This window comes from Lampris incognitus, chromosome 17, assembly GCF_029633865.1.
Source record: "Lampris incognitus isolate fLamInc1 chromosome 17, fLamInc1.hap2, whole genome shotgun sequence".
NCBI classification, from domain to species: domain Eukaryota; kingdom Metazoa; phylum Chordata; class Actinopteri; order Lampriformes; family Lampridae; genus Lampris; species Lampris incognitus.
In genome coordinates, this window is record NC_079227.1 from 30,711,850 (window position 1) to 30,724,296 (window position 12,447).

Here is a 12,447-nt window from a genome sequence, read left to right on the forward strand (position 1 = left end):
GGTCTCGTCAGATCCGACTATGGCCGGACTCGATGAAGCAGCAATCATTGGCAACGCTGTCTTCGGGAGGGGGGCGGAGTCGGCTTGTGTTCGTCATGTGAATGCGTCTCTGTGTGTGTCGGAAAAACAGTGGTTCGGCTTGGATTCGCCTTGTCACGAAAGTGGGGAGGCGCTTTCCTTCGAGACTGCCGGCCGGAGAGATGCAGTTGGCGAACGCATGCAATACGAGGGTGGGTGTTTGAATTAAAATAGGGATCAATTGGCCACTAAATTGGGAGAAAAAAGGGAAAAATCAGAAATAAATTTAAAAAAAATAAAAATAAAGTTACCTCCTGTCACGACCTCCTAACGAAACGCGCCGGACACGGGCTCGTCACAAAATGGCGGTGATCAGGATAATGACCTCCCATCACCCCAGGCGTGCGTCCCGCCCCTAAAGCGCCCGCCAATTATATTCAATTTTTTAAAACAGTATTTTATTTCAAATTGTTTATGTGATGAAAGACTACTGTTTCACTTCTTCGTTTTCACATCTAGGCAAATATTACGTGTTATATGTGTCCAAATTAAGTTACCTGAATCTGATCCATCCATTTTCCAAACCGCCTATCCTGCTCTGAGGTGGCGGGGGATGCTGGAGTCTATCCCAGCAGTCATTGGGCGGCAGGCAGGGAGACGTCCTGGACAGGCCGCCATGCCATTACAGGGCAGGAATATTAGTCTAACTGTTTTAATATCAGCTGCTCCACCATGGTTACTACCTCAACCAGCAGTAATTTCTCTATATTGGTTCGATTACACTCAAAAAGAAATACGGTCAATGTGCAGGCTTATGTGAACACTGTTATAAATGAAATATATGAAATGTTAACACTAATTAGGATCATTGTAATATATCCATACTGCCGCTAGGAGGCGCTGCTGTTTTCGGGAGTTTCCGGGTTGCGGAGTTCTCTCACGGGTGTATTGAAGTATTATAGTTCTACTATAATACTTCCTTGGGTTCTCTTTACTTTTTTTGTGAAGATTCTTTTTATAACAATTTCAGACTTACAAACATGGCAATAACATTTCCATATTAGCACAATAGGACCTGGTGCATACAAAGGAAAGATTGAAAAAAAATTAAAACAAACGAGAGGTTGAAATAACATCAATATAAAATACATAAAACTAAACAGGGCTAGGGCTTTTTGGTTAATTATATTCTTCTATTATACTAAAAAGTTTCACTACATTTTTTTATTTTCATGACTTTAAGGGCCTTTGTATAAGTAAGAAACTCTGCGAAATACACAAAAGTCAGGTTTCACTTTCACATATTTTGATTTGTGTGTATAACATTTCCCGAAAATAAGAATGCTGTTGACCAAAACAAAAAGTCATCGTTGCTATTGTCCATGACAAGTCAATAAACAATGTCCTTCCGAGAAAAGTTTTCCAGTTGGAAAACCCTTGGGTAAAGCCAGTCATGTACATCAAGCCATAAAGTTTCATAATACACACATTGGAAAAATAAATGACCAGTCGTTTGAGCATCATCACAAAATACACAATTATTGGTTTCAATTCCAAATCGCTGTCGTAACAATTCACTGGATGGATACACTCCATTTAAATTTTTAAAATGGATTTCCTTTGCTTTGGGATTTATGGTGAATTTAAGATACTTAGTAACATGTGAATAGTTCTTTTCGAGTAGACTTGTGAAATTGAGTTTCTGTAAGATACTATAGGGTATGAAATGTTATTAAACATATAATTGTTTTATTTGGGAATTTGACTTCATTAAAGTAACAGCCTCCAATTAAAAGTTGTGGGAGACAAGGGGTGATAGAGTAGAATCCTTGAAACATTTAATAGATTTGGGGATTGCTTTAGTTATACATTTAAATATGTAACGATTTCCAATTAAATCATATTTAAGGCAGAAATTCTCAAATGATATGATACAGCCACTACTATCAACTACGTAATTGGGTCACTGACCCAATACCTTTCTCCATCCAGTCCTTGTTATAAAATGTCCTTGTTATAAAATGATTTCTTTTTAACCATATCTATTATTCCATAACGGTGTATTACGTGGGGTGAAATTAAGACTGTGTAAGAGTTTCTAATATAAAAAGACCTGCTGGTGAAAAGGGGATAATTCAATCGGGAGTCTTTGAATACTGAAGTCACATTTAAGTAACAATTCTATACCTCCCAACTTCTTAACTGTTTCTCTGGGGAAAATGGTACCAAAAGCTATTGTTGTTCAGAAAAGACTTTAGCCAATTGATTTTCAACGTTCCATTTACAAAATCAAAATCAATAGCTTGTAGGCCTCCATCTTTAAAATCTTTGGTCATCTCTGCTTTCTTAACATAGTGAATTTTCATTTTCCAAAGATAATCAAAACTGACCTGATAGATCTTTTTAATAGCTCTATTTGGAATAGCCATCGAGTATGCCAGATAGATGCACCTTGAAATGCTTTCTGTTTTAGTCAAAAAGATTCGACCTAATAAACTAATGTCTCTCCATAACCAAGAGTTAAGTCTAGTTTGGCATTCATCCACTACCTTCCACATATTTTGATATATATTTATGCCCAAGTATTTAACAGTGGATTTTACAGGAATGCTGTATGCCTCTGTTAAATGACTTTGATGAACTGGCATTAACTCACATATTAAACTTTAGACCAGAGGCTTTGGAGAAAATATGAATCATTTGAAGTAGTTTGGGGACTTCAGTTAGCTGCTTCATAAAGATGGTTGTATCATCTGCTAACTGGCTAATGATTACTGATTTCTCAAGTACATCTAATGGTGCGATAGTTGAATTTTTAATAAAGATAGAAAGCATTTCTGTAGCAATTATAAAGAGAGAAGGGGAAATGGGACAACCATGTTTAACGCCGCATTTGATTATAAATCGGGGTGACGTACCTCTTGGTAAAGAGATTGAACAATTTGTATTTTCATACAGATTCATGTTTTGAAACTTATCCCCAAAACCTAATAACCTTAAACAATGGAAATTTTTTTAAAAAGTGCTCAATTGAGTCAAATGCTTTATAAAAGTCAAGAAATAAAATAAAACTATCATCTTCTATTAAATGTCTATAATCTAAAAGATCAAGCACTAAGCAAATATTGTTGTGAATGGATCTACCCTTCATAAAACCAGGTTGGGTATCACTTATAATTTTATGTAGATTCTTTTTTAACCTAATAGCATAAATAAGGGTCACGATTTTGTAGTCGTTGAGTAATGTGATTGGTCTAAGATTATCTAATATTTTGGGGTCCTTATGAAGCTTGGGAATTAAAGTTAGTATAGCTTGTTTCATAGTGGAAGGAAATGTCATATTGTCGGTTGCTTCTTTTAACATAAGAGAGAATGTAACTTTTAATAAGTCCCAAAAATGTCTATAGAAATTGGCAGTAAGTAATGGATGGATGGATGGACATGGAGTGGTGTCACGTGGGTAATGTAGGCTAATCGTGCAGACCAAGTTGATAGAAGCTAATGTTGCACACTTGGACACAAAAGGGACTTCCAGGCGTGCATAAATTGAAAATAATCTTTTTCTTTCTTTCTTTCTGGCACCGGAACTGGAAATACAGACACACAAGCACACCAGTAACGTGGCTGCACTAACGGCTGTCTCGATCTACTTTTTTAACGTTCACTCTTGAATGAAACATAAAATGTCCGCTCTCACGATCACCCTCAAATGCACTCACACTGACAATATTCTGTACACACACACACACACACGTGCTATTATAGTAGGCTACACGTGGTTACACTACCGATTTCCCTCATTAGCAAATTGCCAATTAATTTGCAAAAGTCCGATGTAACTCTCATTTTGCTCTACTTTCATTACACATCTACATGTGTAACCCTGTCTTTCAGGCGGTGAGCCCCAGTAGGGTCTCTGCGTTGTGTTAGCTGACGTGTACCAGGGCCGCGAAGACAGACAGGGAACAGGACTCCAGGTGGCGGTTGAAGCAGAACAGAATGCTCTCATTTTTATAATCTTAAATAAAACACCGAACAAAACTCATCAGTTTCCAAAGCACTTATTGGCTCACGACGGAAATATAAATTAAAATAAACTTCAACTGCCTCTATCAAGAAGTTATTGATTAGCCAGCAGCAACACACTTTTAGCGACGCCCAGATAAGCTAGCTCACCCATACTACACTATTAGCGATTAGCACAAACATCTCTTAAACACTTTTTTTTAAAAATGGTTCCATCCTGCACATAATCACACTAGAAACAAGCGCGCTGCACAAGGTTATAACATAGACAGTGATCTAAATGATTTAAACTTTACTGTTTTCAGTCGTACAGCGCTCAGGAAACGTGCTTACCTTAAAAACGCTGAACAATTTACTCTACGGTGGCTGCGGAGGACCAAAAATACTTAATTTTACGGTACAACGTAACAGAAACAAAGAAAAACACACGATCGCCATCTGCTGGCAAAATTAGAATTCCCTTCTTTCCACCGCTTCCCACCACTTCACCTCAACTGGAAATACACAGACACAAGCGCATCGCCTAACGGCTGTCTGGAGCTACTTTTGGACACGCCCTCCTGCGCCTTACCCAAAGGACCCCTAAGCTGCCCAAGGTGCCTGTGTGAGCTTTACCCGTTGTCACCATAATTAACCTAGTAAAATATTAGTTATTTTTGCAAATTAATATTTATCAGATTATGAACAAAATAAAAAATACTACACGAGAACGGGGGCGGTCCAGTGGTCCACTAATGTGCCTAATATGCTCAACATTACTGCGGGTCCCACACTAACTTTGGTGAGAAAGGGGGCAACGCGACGGCAACCTGAATAAATGTAATTGTGTCCCTGACTGGCTAATTACCAGAACCATTTGCCCGTATGAAAGTCCCTCTGCTGTCTGTCCCTCATCATCATGAACAGCCTGTGGATGTTGCTCAAGCTCAGCTGCCACCTGGCCCTCAACGATCTCGTTTGTAACTTTACTACTGCTGGCCGTGGAACTGCAGACAAACAGCTCCGTCAGCATTATACGTTTCAGAGCATCAGCCTACAGTGAATTAGCTTCTTTTTTTTTTCTTTCAGAATGTTCCCTCCAACCTGCAAGTCTTGCTTCGTGTGAACACATTATCTACTCCAACCTAATTTAACACACCCGATTCTACTAATTACCCACTGACCAAGACCTTGACTGATTGAATCAGATGTGTTTAAATCCGGGTTGGAGGGTAGCTCTCCAAGAGCAGGGTTGGATGCCGTCACATGGCAGCTGTTTTTTCTCTCCACCAGATGGGGATAGAGTGCTACTGCATTCATGGGTTGTTTTTTTCTCTCCTTTTTTATGTGTATTTTTGAGTTTGAGGTTGCATTCATATTAAAGACTGACTTGGTATATTTACATTTTGTATATCTGTACATGCCCTGTGATGGCCTGGCGGCCTGTCCAGGATTTTTCCTCCGCCTGCCGCCCAATGACTGCTGGAGTAGGCGTCAGCATCCCCGCGATCCTGGGAGCAGGATAAGCGGTTTGGATAATGGACGTAAGTATGTAATAGCGCCCTCTGCTGTCGACTGTCAACGTCACTCAATCAAACAAGGGGAGGGAGAGTGAACCAAGATAGAGAGAAAGGGAGAACGGAAAGAGGAGAGACAATGTGTGTGTGTGAGAGTGAGAGTGAGAGTGAGAGAGAGAGAGAGAGTGAGAGAGAGAGAATTTTTTGACTTTTTAAAACAAGTCTTTATTTAACAACAAAATTATCAAAAAACAGACTTGATATCTTTTTAACAAAACAACATTTGTCAAATTACAAACACTTAAACATCCATCTTTTAAGGAGTGAGAGAGAGAGAGAGAGGCGTCGGGGCTGAAAGAATCATGTGAAGACAAAGAATGAGAAATGGATAGGGAGAGAGACACACACACACACACACACACACACACACACACACAGAGAGAGAGAGAGTCAGAGAGCGAGAGAGGGAGACGCATCGAGGCTGAAAGAGTCAGATTTAGAGAAAGAGTGAGAAATGGATTGAGAGAGAGAGAGAGAGAGAGAGAGAGAGAGAGAGAGAGAGAGAGAGAGAGAGAGAGAGAGAGAGAGAGAGAGAGAGAGGCATCGGGGCTGAAAGAGTCAGATTTAGAGAAAGAGTGAGAAATGGATTGAGAGAGAGAGAGAGAGAGAGAGAGAGAGAGAGAGAGAGAGAGAGAGAGAGAGAGAGAGAGAGAGAGAGAGAGAGAGAGAGAGGCATCGGGGCTGAAAGAGTCAGATGTGGAGAAAGAGTGAGAAATGGATAGAGGGAGAGAGAGAGACAGGCATTGGGGCTGAAAGAGACAGACAGAGAGAGCGAGAAGGAGGTATAGAGAGGGAGAAAAAGAGAGACAGGCATCGGGGCTGAAAGGGCCAGATAGAGAAAGAGTGAGAAATGGATAGAGAGAGAGAAAAGAGAAGAGAGAAAGAGAGAGAGCTCGAACAAACAAGTAGACATGAAAAGACATACATGATAAAAGAGAGCGGTGCGGTGGGGTGGGGTGGGGTGGGGGGGGTACACTCCTCGGGTTTTCATAGTCCATGTAGAGGTCCTCTGTTGCTGGATGCAGAGATTCAAAGGGCAGGTGACCTCCTCTTCCTGCCATAAGATCCTTAAAGAGGCCGTGATCGGACGCTCTGGAAGTCTTCCGTGCCCTGAGCCGGCAGGGAAATCCATTCTCAGAGCTGATGTTGCTGCCTCGCCACAACACTCACCTGCTCGGACGCCCCATTCCCAGTCGGCGATTTCAACACACAGTGTGGCTCATGCACTCTCCTGCCGTGAGAACCCACAGCCGACATCTCCTCGACCCCTTTTCTACCCAGCCACATTAATAGTTGGGGATTCCTTAATCAGGAACATCTGTTGTTGTTGTTTTAAATGCAGCCACACACTGTTTTCCCTGGAGCCGCCATCCCTGATATCCTAGATAAACCTCCCGGGGCCGCTGCACACACTCCCGTCCTCCACCAGTCCAGTGATCGTTCATGTGGGGACAAACGATGCAGCTCATCAGCAGTCTGAATTTATCAGCCTTGTTTGTGTGGAGCCATTTGTGAACATCAGCCCAAGAGAGACTTGGGTCCAGTGCATGATAGACAAACAGTGGGCTCATGAAGAGTGTACCCTGGCAAGGCAATTTATGTGTCAGAACTGCAATCGATCACGTGTTTTTGAATGTCGCACCCCTCCCTTCCCCATTGGACGTTGTGCCCGTGATGTGCATGCCGAGGCAGTAAATGGTAGGTTCTTTCCCGTGTAGCTTTATTGACAGCTGATGATTGCCTGTGGCATGAAACAGTCTACTGTCTCATAAAGAATTTACTTGACTCACTGGATTATTTTGCTCCTTATTTGTTTAGCACTTTCCCTACCATTGAGTGTTTCTTTAAACAAAGTTTTACACACACACACACACACACACACACACACACACACACACACACACACACACACACACACACACACACATATATATATATATATTGTAACGTGCATGGATAAGTAGACATGTTGGTCGTTGACTAATGGGTCGGACCCTTCCTCGACTGGTTAACGTTGTCGCTGGCGGAGCGGGAGACACGGGTTCGCGTCCCAGCTGTGACGGTTCCCGCCCCCCGAATTCGCTGCAGTATAAACTTAGCACAAAAAGTAAAGACGTTTCTGTTTGGTAGATTATTTCTTTATTGTAACAATGCTTCTTGGCAATAAATCTTATATCAGGCACCTGATTGTCAGCACCTGGGGTACCAGAAGCTCAAAACAAGAGTCAATAGCAACAGCAAAATAAGCTGTTAAGCATTGGCAGAGAAGATAGGGCAATTTTTTTCATGGGCGCAACCCACATACTCAGCTCTGCTGCTCATCCCACAAATGCATGTTCCTTACCTGTTAGTGCCAGTTTGCTGGTTTAGTGCCATATTTCATATTTCGCTTGTATTTCTCTATTGTTATGCAATATGTATCATTCTATGCATTATGCCTCTGTATGAAACTGGATTCTTGATGGCAGTTCCCTTTATTGCCCAGTAGGTGGCTCTACCTGTCAGAGTGGAAATGCATTACCTGTCTATATAATGTGTATGGTCCTGATGACATTCAGGTGTGTTTGTTACCGGCGAGGGCAAACAAGTTTTTGACCGTCACGTCATGTCGTTTGTTGTGCACTTGTCAAGGTAGTACCGTTTGCTTTAGATCTTTCATGCAATTGTGCATCGGATATTTTTGTGGTGTAACTAAATACACTTGTGGAGTATTATTGCAACGGACCCTGTGGAAATTCAATCATTGATCTGACAAGTGGCCTACTTCAACACGGACGCGTCAATTAGTAAGTTCTAGCCGGTTTCAGCCTCCTCATGGCTTGTAGGTTTATTGTTTTTTTGTCCCAAGTAATTCAAGCCATTACATTACCAATGTGGCACAATTTACAAGGGAAATAAACGGGCTTTCAAACGGTATAAGATAGATTATTTCTTTGTTGTAACAATGCTTCTTGGCAATAAATCAAACACAAATTTCTTTACTTTTTGTGCTAAGTATATATACTGTGATGGCGTTGGAAACTTAAAAGTGACGGCTCAGCTGCAGAATGGCATGGGAAGGTCCTGTGCTTCCATTGAAATAATTTGGAGGAAAAAAAAGTTTGATCACGAGTGTTCCTCTTATTCAACACTAGAGAGAGAGAGAGAGATCGCCCTGTGATGGCCAGGCGGCCTGTCCAAGGTATCTCCCCGCCTGCCGCCCAATGACTAGTGGGATAGGCTCCAGCATCCCCGCGACCCTGGCAGCAGGATCAGGGGTTTGGATGATGGTTATAAGCATGAAACAGGCTTTACCGTCTCACAGAGAATTTACTTGACTAACTGGATTTTATATATATTGTAACGTGCATGGATAAGTAGACACGTTGGCTCTAGTCGAGCGGTTGGCGATGTTTCCCGCAGTGCGGGAGATACGGGTTCGCCTCCCGGTTGTGGTCCCGAATCTGCTACAATATATTGTAGCGAATTCGGGGGACAACGCAACCACAGGAACTGCCGCGGCCGGGAAGCGAACCCGTATCGCCCGCACCGCAGGAGACATCGCTAACCGCTCGACTAAAGGGTCAGACCCGCCGGCCTGCGTGTCTACTTATCCATGCGCGTTATATATATATATAAAAAAGCGTTTTTTCCCGAAACCGTCAATGGTGTTTTAAGTGCTCAACTAATGAGTAGCGGAATATCAACACTGATACAGGAAAAGTGACTGCAATGCATTCAAACTTTTTTCTCTCTATCCGTGTTGATATATATATATATATATTGTAGCGAATTCGGGGGGACAACGCAACCACAGGAACTGCCGCGGCCGGAAGCGAACCCGTATCGCCCGCACCGCAGGAGACATCGCTAAACGCTCGATCGGTCAGCCCCGCCCACAATATTGTAAAAAAAAAAGACCGATTCTCTTCGATCACGTGACTGTAAACATTCTAGAACGTATGTATGGGCTATAAATGTGGCGCAGCAGCCGCGGACAGTCATTTGAGCGATTGACGCCGGAGAGAACACATCAGAGTCAAGAGCCACAGAGAAGTGAGAAAGTTAAGAAGTGCACGACAACACAAGAACTGGTTTGAACCAAGACTCCGGTCAGCAGGAAAACAGCCGGCAGGTAGAAACAGACCAAGCCAGACAGGTGAGGAACAAAGTGACACACTTCTTGTAGTGATACTGACAGACTTCGTGTTTGCCACTAATGTGGCGAGCAGACCGAAACACATTTCATAGGCGGCGCTAGTAAGAGGCTAGGGTAAAACGTCATCCTTCAACAAAACCATTCTTTATTTTTTGGGGGTAGTAACTATTGGCAAACTTTAAAAGTCGCCACTGCTAACGTAAATTATATCAGGGAAAGAAGCAGGACGGAGGTCCAAATGCATGCAGGGACGACGACGACATCATCATCATATCCTACAAAAAAACACTGAACATTTGCCACACACTCTATTCCTTTTAGTCGAGCGGTTAGTACCGTCACCTTGTGGCGCGGTACACCGCCGATCGAATCCCGCACCAGGCGTGAAAATAACCTGGTTGCATTGTTCTTATTGTTATTTTATTATTTCAAAATTCATAAATATTATTTTTTGATCATTCTTGATCATTTTATTGCTGCTCGATCTATTTCAGCACCAACCCATGTAGACTATCCTAGTGTGCAATAATATTCACTTACACTTGCAAAAACTCTATTGAAGCCAAGACGTGTCACACGAACTGCATAGCCAAAACATTTCGCATAACAGAAAACACAAATACAAAAGCCACAACACAAATGCATAAGCCACCACACAATAACTTTATCTATATAGCGCTTTCCTAAAACAATGTTATAAAGTGCTTTAGTTTTTTCCACTTTGCAAAGCGTTTTGGATATGCAGTTCGTTCGACACGTCTCGGCCACCGTAGAATAGACCCATAGCGTGCACCTGATGCGAGTCGCGAGCGCGCCCTACTAAACGTCCCTCTCAGGTCGTCCATGAGTGAGTGACCACAATTTGCGACGCAAAGCCCACGGCGGCAGTTACGCAGCGTCGTGTGAAAAAAGTTTAAATAAGTATGGGGTTGAGATCCTTTGTCTCCCAGCCACAACTTGTAGGCCCACGCAAACACCCTTTTCTTTCTGACATGTGTGACCCTCCTAAACACCAACAAAAAACATATCTGACTGGTAAAGGCAAATTGACCTTAGGATCTGTGTGAAGAATGAATGGAGTTATTCTGCCGTGCCATCTCAGTTTGATGACACCAGTGATAACATATAGGCCTGACAGGACATTTGATTGACATTTTGAGTCAAATGCTCACAGTTGAATAAGGTTCGCTGAACCGTATTTTAGCATGATGAGGACTTTCTTATTTTCAAGTGCCAGTCTAGCTGTTGGGTTAAGCTAATTTTGATTTATGAAAATCCTAGGAAACTTAGCTTTCTCATATTTGATGCCCTAGCGCTGATAATCATTGACATCTGCCATCTGTTGTATAGCAAACAGTCAACATCACTGTCCTCATTATATAGCAAAAATAAAAGATCAGTTTTGACAAAAGTTATAATTTCATTGATCCTGTTCTGTATTACAGTGTCCAATGACAGAAGACGGGGAAAGCAGCATGGAGAGACTCCCGACTGTAACACAGGAAGTGAGGAGATGGCGAGAGCAGGAGCCTCAGAGTAAGGAGATACCCCTCAATGCATTGCAGGTGGTAGCTCTCTCGCAAGAATGCCTGGAAAAGACCACATACCTTCAGAGATGTCTCCAGGAGAGCTCTATTTGTTATCAAGAGAAACTCTTCTGCCAGAATGAGCTCCTCAAGAGCAAGTGTCTCCTCAATTCCAAAGAGGCACTGGTTGCTCGTTCTGCTAAGGAGGCCAAGGAGCAAGAAGATGAGTTGACTGTATTGCAAGAGGAGAGGAGGCGGTTGACAGAGGTGGAAGTTCTCCTGCGAATCATCCTGGACAGGGCTGTATACCTCCAGAGATCTCTCCAGGAGAGATCTGTTTATCAAGAGGACGTCCTCCTTCAGAATGAGATCCTCCGGAGCGACTGTCTCCTCAAAGCTGAAAAGGCGCAGGTTGCTGTTTTTGCCAGGGAGGCCATGGAGCAAGAAAAGGAGTCAATCCTAATCGACAAACATGTGCTCCTGCATCAGGTGGAGACCCTGCAGAGAGACGCTGCCCTGCAGAGAGATGCCTCCCTGAAGGATCAGGAGTTAATTCAAAGTGCTAAAACGATTTTTGAAGCTAACTTGGATCTGCTGGATTGCCTCTTTCAGGAGCTTTGGCGAGGGAAGCCGAGACCAGAAAAGATACAGGCTGCCCTCCTCAAGGCAGAGGAGCTGTCATATAGACACCTTGAGCTGTTCCAGGAGGAGAAGTCTGCAGGTGACAGAGAGCAGGTGGAAGCCGTGCAGAGAGACGCCATCCTGCAGAGAGTTGCCCCTCTGAAGACACAGGAGTTAAAAACTGCTGCCATGGAGGAAAAAAAGCTTCTGGTGGAGCAGGTGGAATGCCTCACAGACAATACTGAGCTTTGGGAGCAGAGCAAACAAAAGATGGCTGCTGCCCTCCTCCAGGGAAAGGATGATTTAAAAACACACCTCCACTGGTGGCAGGAGGAGAAGGAGCATCTCCTTACTCATCAAGAGGATCTCCTCTATCAGAATGAGATCCTCCACAGCAAGTGTCTTCTCAGATCCAAAGAGGCACAGGCTGCTATTTCTGCTAAGGAGGCCATGGAGCAAGAAATGGAGTCAATCTTACAAGACAAAGTCATGCTCCTGCAGCAGGTGGAGGCCCTGCAGAAAGATGTCGCCCTGAAGGATGAGGTGTTATTTCAAACTGCTA